The 5639-nt window shown below is 53.1% G+C and overlaps 1 long non-coding RNA gene across 1 annotated transcript; it reads left to right on the forward strand.

Annotated features, from left to right (window-relative positions):
• Positions 1–4119: 4119 nt before the first annotated feature.
• On the forward strand, positions 4120–4672 carry LOC132592510 (uncharacterized). Its single transcript, XR_009557977.1, has 2 exons — positions 4120–4228; positions 4593–4672. It is a non-coding gene; the product is annotated as an uncharacterized LOC132592510 (long non-coding RNA).
• Positions 4673–5639: the final 967 nt, after the last annotated feature.

The raw sequence follows: 5639 nt of genomic DNA on the forward strand, positions 1-5639 counted from the left end.
CTACGCTTTTTGCGCAATTCCGGAGTTGGGGGGATGGGTCTGCCCCCCTTTCTTCCTCCTTCCTGTCCCACCTGGGACGATGGCTCCTCTACCCTGCTAGAGCCTTGGACACCACTTCCTGTTTCCCCACTTGAGCTGGAGCTTTCCCTGCTTTCAGCCGGGCTCTGGGCTGGGCTGGAACTCAGGAGGGGAGGGACTTCGCGACAGCCCCTGTCCCTCACACGTGGGTTGCTGGCACCCAGGACGGGGCAAGTCTTGAGCCTCCCTGGTGAGCTGAGCAGCTGAACTAGGGATATGCGCCGGTGGGGGGGGGGGAATGTGTGGAGCCCATGTGGAGGGTGAACAGAGCCCGCCTTCAACAAGCTCCTTGCCTGCTGCCTCCATCCACCTGACCACTAGACCAGGGGTCTGAAACCTTTAAGACAAAAAGAGCCACTTGGACCTGTTTCCGAAGAAAATAAATAAACTGTGAGCCGCAAAACAGGGACGTAATTAGAAATCAGAGGGCCCCATAGCAAAATTTGCTATGCCCAATAATCAATGCCCCAAAATGCCATAGAAAATTAATCAGGGCCCCAGTGTACCATAAATCATAATCAGTGCCTGATGTAAATAATAATTAATAATGAGGGCCCAATGTCATCCTCGTCATTATAAAAATAACTTTGAGTTTGGGCTGCCTTGATTACTTGGAATGGGCAAAACTCTGACTCCCTTATTAGGACACCTGTATGGTTTCATGTGTGTTGCTCCCATCAAGTGAACTTATACAATTTCCTCATATTGAATCAACCCATTGATTAATACATCTACCTCAATCTCCTGACCAGGCCGGCAGGAGGCCACAGGCAGGCCGCAGGCAGCAGCAGCAGCAGCAAACAGGCGCTCTGAGCCCGCAAGCCTTTTCTGCTGCTGGGCGGGAAGAAGCACGCCTGTTTAAAAAAATACATAACTCCGCCCCTGCCCCCCGTGAGCCTATTGGCTGCAGAAATGCGGCGGAGAGGGGCTGATGCAGGGAGGGGGCCGACCACGCTCCCTGGGCTGCTAACGTCACCTTGCGTCCTTTTTGCACAGCGCACACGCACAGCGGAGTTGTGACTCCGGCGGGCACCGTGTGGGGTACAGGAGCACAGGGCGCCGCCGCAGCTGTGTGCTTCGGTGGCGGTGGGCACCGTGCGAGTGTCTGGCGGGCGTGGCAGGCACCGCCGCATGGCTCAGGCGGCGCATGGCTCAGACGCCCCTCCCCTCGTATCTGCTCCGGAGCCGCAGCAAAGGTGTAAAAGAGCCACATGCGGTTCCGGAGCCGCAGGTTGCAGACCCCTGCACTAGACCAACCTGCTTGCTGCTGCGCCTCAGCTGCCAGGGCTCCATGCCTGTTATGGGGGCGCAACCTGGAACCATGGCCTCCCTGCTCCCCCCCCCCCGCTACACCTCTGGCAGGAAACCCCAAGAGGGGAGAGGGTTATGTGCCTATGTTCCTCTTGTGGGTTGGCCACTGTGAGAGCAGGAGGATGGACCAGATGGGCCACTGGCCTGATCCAAGAGGCTTTTCTTGTGTTCTGAGAGAGAGCAGCCAGCCTGCCTCTGTGCAAAGCAGGCACCAGGTCTCTAGAATTCGGAAACTGCCAACATCCCCTCAGGCCCAGGTCCTTTTTTGCTGAGGGAAACAGTCTCTCTCTCTGCTTCCCAATCCTTCCCTTGCCTCCACCATGACTTGCCTTGTTCTTCCAGAGAGAGCGGGGGGGGGGAATTATGAGCCCTCAAGCATCTCATGCCTAGGTTGGTGCAGGATGTTGCCTTCTGCCACCAGGGAAGCCACAAAGGACCCTGCACAGCTGAGTGACACAAGGGGCAGAACAAGCTCTTGTTGCCAGAGGCCATGCCCGGGGGGGGGGGTGACACACCAAAAGCTGATTGGCGGCAGCAATGGCTCTCCAGGATTCCAGGCAGGAGTCTCTTCCAGCCCTCCCTGGAGACGCCAGCAGGGACTGAACATGGGACCTTCCGTTTCCAAGTCAACAGATAGCTCAGTCGGTAAAGCATGAGACTCTTAATCTCAGGGTCGTGGGTTTGAGCCCCACATTGGGCAAAATATTCCTTCCAACTCTGCAATTCTGATTCTTCGAAGGCAGATGCTCCACCACTGAGCTATGGCCCTTCATGGATTGCATGTCCCTCTCTCTATGCGCAGCTCCCCCCTTTCTATTGTACACAGAAGCTCACATTAAAGCCCTATATACCTGGGGCCCAGGAGACCTGAAAGGTTGTCTCCCCCCTCCCTCACCTACCGAAGTGATCGCAGCTCTTGCTATCTTCTCAGGAGGCCCATTTTACACAATAGGGGTGGTGACCTCAACCCTTTGGCGTCCCCTCTCCTTGAATATCAGGACGGCTCCATCTCTGTTGCGCCTTCCTCTTCCAACAACCCTTTTAAGGAGAGATACCATCTTATCAGGAGCTTCTTTCTGCACAATGGCTGCCCCTGGAGCCGCCTCGGCTGCCTTTTTAACACCAAAAAGATCTTTATTTTCTGTTTCAACAGAGGCCCCCACCCTTGCAAAGAAGTGGGGACCCAGAACAAAGATGTGTCACAACTTCTAAAGACCAGAAGCTCCCTGACCCCTTAGCCAAAGACCAAGCAGAGACGGTTGAGAGAGGACGGCTTGTCTCCCCTCTTATCAGATGGAAGACCTTCCTCTTCCAAACAGTCTTTCAAGTGGAGATCTTTCGCACCTGCATCTTCACTGAAACTGGTTTTTAAGAGGTTTCTGTTGCTTTCAGCTTGCTGCTTGCTGCCCTGGGCTCCCTTGGGAAGAAGGGGGTGAAATAGAAATGTAATAAAATAAATCTGCTTCTGAACGAGTGAAGAGGACCCATGCAGGACCCATGGAGCCACGGGTGGGTCGCCCAACACTGGGGGCATCTCAGAGGGTCGCACTGGGCCTTATGCAGCAGAGGAGGAGGAGGAGGAGGAGGAGGAGGAGGAGGAGGAGGAGGAGGAGGCAGGTAGCCAGTCCAGAGAAGCAACAGGGCAGAGGGCCCACCTGGGAGGCATCTCTCCAAAGGACATCAGAAGGGCAGCTGGCTGCACCTGGCTCAAGCCAAAAGACCCACCCCGTCCCTCCAGCATCCTGTTCCCACTGTGGCCAACCAGATGCTCCCAAGGGAAGCCTGCAAGCAGGATCCAAAAGCAAGAGCCTTCTCCCTTCCTAGGCTTTCCAGCAAGTGGGATTCAGCAGCATTTACTGGCAGGGCAGAGCCATCCTTAGTCCTCTCCTTCTCCATGAATTTGCTGAATCCTCTTCTAAAACCATCCAAGTTCATGGCCATCATTGCCTCCTGTGGGAGGGAGTTCCACAGTTTAAGTCTGCACTGCTTGAAATTTATCTGTCCCGAATCTTTCAGCATCCAGCTTCATGGAACATCCACGGGTTCTAGTGTTACGAGGGAGGTTTTTTTTCCCTCTGCTCACTTTCTCCATGCTAAATATCATCTCCTCTTTCCCTGCCTCCGCCCCTCCCCTTCTGCAAGAGGATGTTCTCAGGGCATGTCCTTTTTGGCCCTGCCAAAAGGGGGGCCAGCAAGAGCCAAGATGGGGAGCACTCAGCCACACCCTGCTTTGCTTGCAGGGTCCTAACTGCCTGGCTACACTGGCCCCTTCTGCGGAGAGATCATCAGCCTGCAGCCTCCGGAGACCCAGGTAGTCTCTCTCTCCTCACACACCTGGAGCCTTTGCTCTCCCAGACTTAGTCCAGGTGTGCAGGGCAGGCACAAGGAAGCAAAATGTTCTGACACCTGACAAGAGAAGCACATTGGATTGGAGGCAGCACTGCTTCTGAATGCCGATTTCTGGAAACTACAGGGGGGGGGGCTCCTGTGCTCAAATCCTGATTTGAGCCACCTGTGGTTGCGATTTGGCATTGTTAGGGCAAAATTCTGGGTGCGGGAATGCTCAGCCACCCAGCTCATCAGGCAAGGGCCTGTGGTCGTTGCGGAGTATAAAAGGAAGGAGTCCAGCCATGATCCGGAGCAAACAGCAAGGTTTATTACTGCGCAGCAGGTTCAATGCCAGACTGAACCCCGTGAGCAGGGCTTCAATAACCTTTAAAACTTCCCACCACCATCCCATAATGCACATCGAAAGCATCATACATACATCACTTGTGACAGGGTAAAACATCAGAAAAGGGGAAGGTGCAAGGGGCATTAGCATACAGGTAAACAGGAGGTTACCCAGGTGGTGCTGTGGGTTAAACCACAGAGCCTAGGGCTTGCCGATCAGAAGGTCGGCAGTTCGAATCCCTGTGACGGGGTGAGCTCCCGTTGCTTGGTCCCAGCTCCTGCCAACCTAGCAGTTCGAAAGCACGTCAAAGTGCAAGTAGATAAATAGGAACCGCTACAGCGGGAAGGTAAACGGCGTTTCCATGTGCTGCTCTGGTTCACCAGAAGCAGCTTTGTCATGCTGGCCACATGACCTGGAAGCTGTACGCCGGCTCCCTCAGCCAATAATGCGAGATGAGCGCGCAACCCCAGAGTCGGTCACGACTGGACCTAATGGTCAGGGGTCCCTTTACCTTTACCTTAAACAGGAGGTAAGCAGGATTAGCATAAGGTAACAATGCACGATGTCCCAGGACATTGTTAAGCAAGTACCAGTAAGTATCTGGGAGGGGATCCTTGAGTACCTGGCGGGGAAAAACAATGGGTCCAGGTGTGAGTATTGCCTCTGGCTTCGGAGGGTTGGGAATGGCAGGAGATGGTACCTGAATGGATTATGGATATGCACCCTGGCTACCTGACCTCTTGTTTAAGGGATTATGGCTGTTCCCTGCATCCCTGAGAGCCCTTGGCCAGAGTAGAAAAAGGGGGTTTCATGTAGAAATAAAGATACACTGTATTCATTCATAAAGAAATATGGTTACATAGAGTCTCAGGCAACAGAGAAAGGGTAGGAAAGGGAGCCTTTATTACTCAGGTCTTGATCTTGAGGGGGTTCGTGTTGGTGCGATACTAGAGTGGTGTTGTAGGATCAAATGGGGTCCCCTTGAGGGCATTTGTGCCAATCTTGATTCCCAAATGAAGCCTCGTTTGGGTGCCCCCCCCTATAAAATTCCCTAACAGCATCTGGTTGGCTCCTGTGAGAACAGGATGCTGGACCTGGTGGGTCCTTGGCCTCATCCAGCAGGTTCTTCTTGTGTTCTTATCTTCACATGATCAGCAGAATCATGTGTGGCAGATCTTGCAGGGCTGCACCCTGTTAAAGGAAATTTCCTGGGCTCACTTGGATTGCCAAACAAAAACAGCAGCCTTTAGGCCTGGTCTTTATTCAAAGACTGTTGCAACAGGACTTCCACCCACCACATGGGAGAAGCAGGAAGAAGAAGCCCATCACAAAGGATGGCTCCCTTTTGTAAATAAGTTTTCCCTTTGAAACCCACAACACCCCAATGTAGCATCACACATACACAATCAATACATCACAAATTGGGAGGGTCTGGCGACAGAAACCTGAGTGTCAAGTCTGACTCCATCCCTCTCTTGACCTCCACCTCACACCTATCAAGTGATTAAATATATATATAAAAAATTGTCCAGTAGCACCTTAGAGATCAACTACTGAACAATATTGTTGTTGTTGT

This window comes from Zootoca vivipara, chromosome 7 (genome assembly GCF_963506605.1).
Source record: "Zootoca vivipara chromosome 7, rZooViv1.1, whole genome shotgun sequence".
NCBI lineage: Eukaryota > Metazoa > Chordata > Lepidosauria > Squamata > Lacertidae > Zootoca > Zootoca vivipara.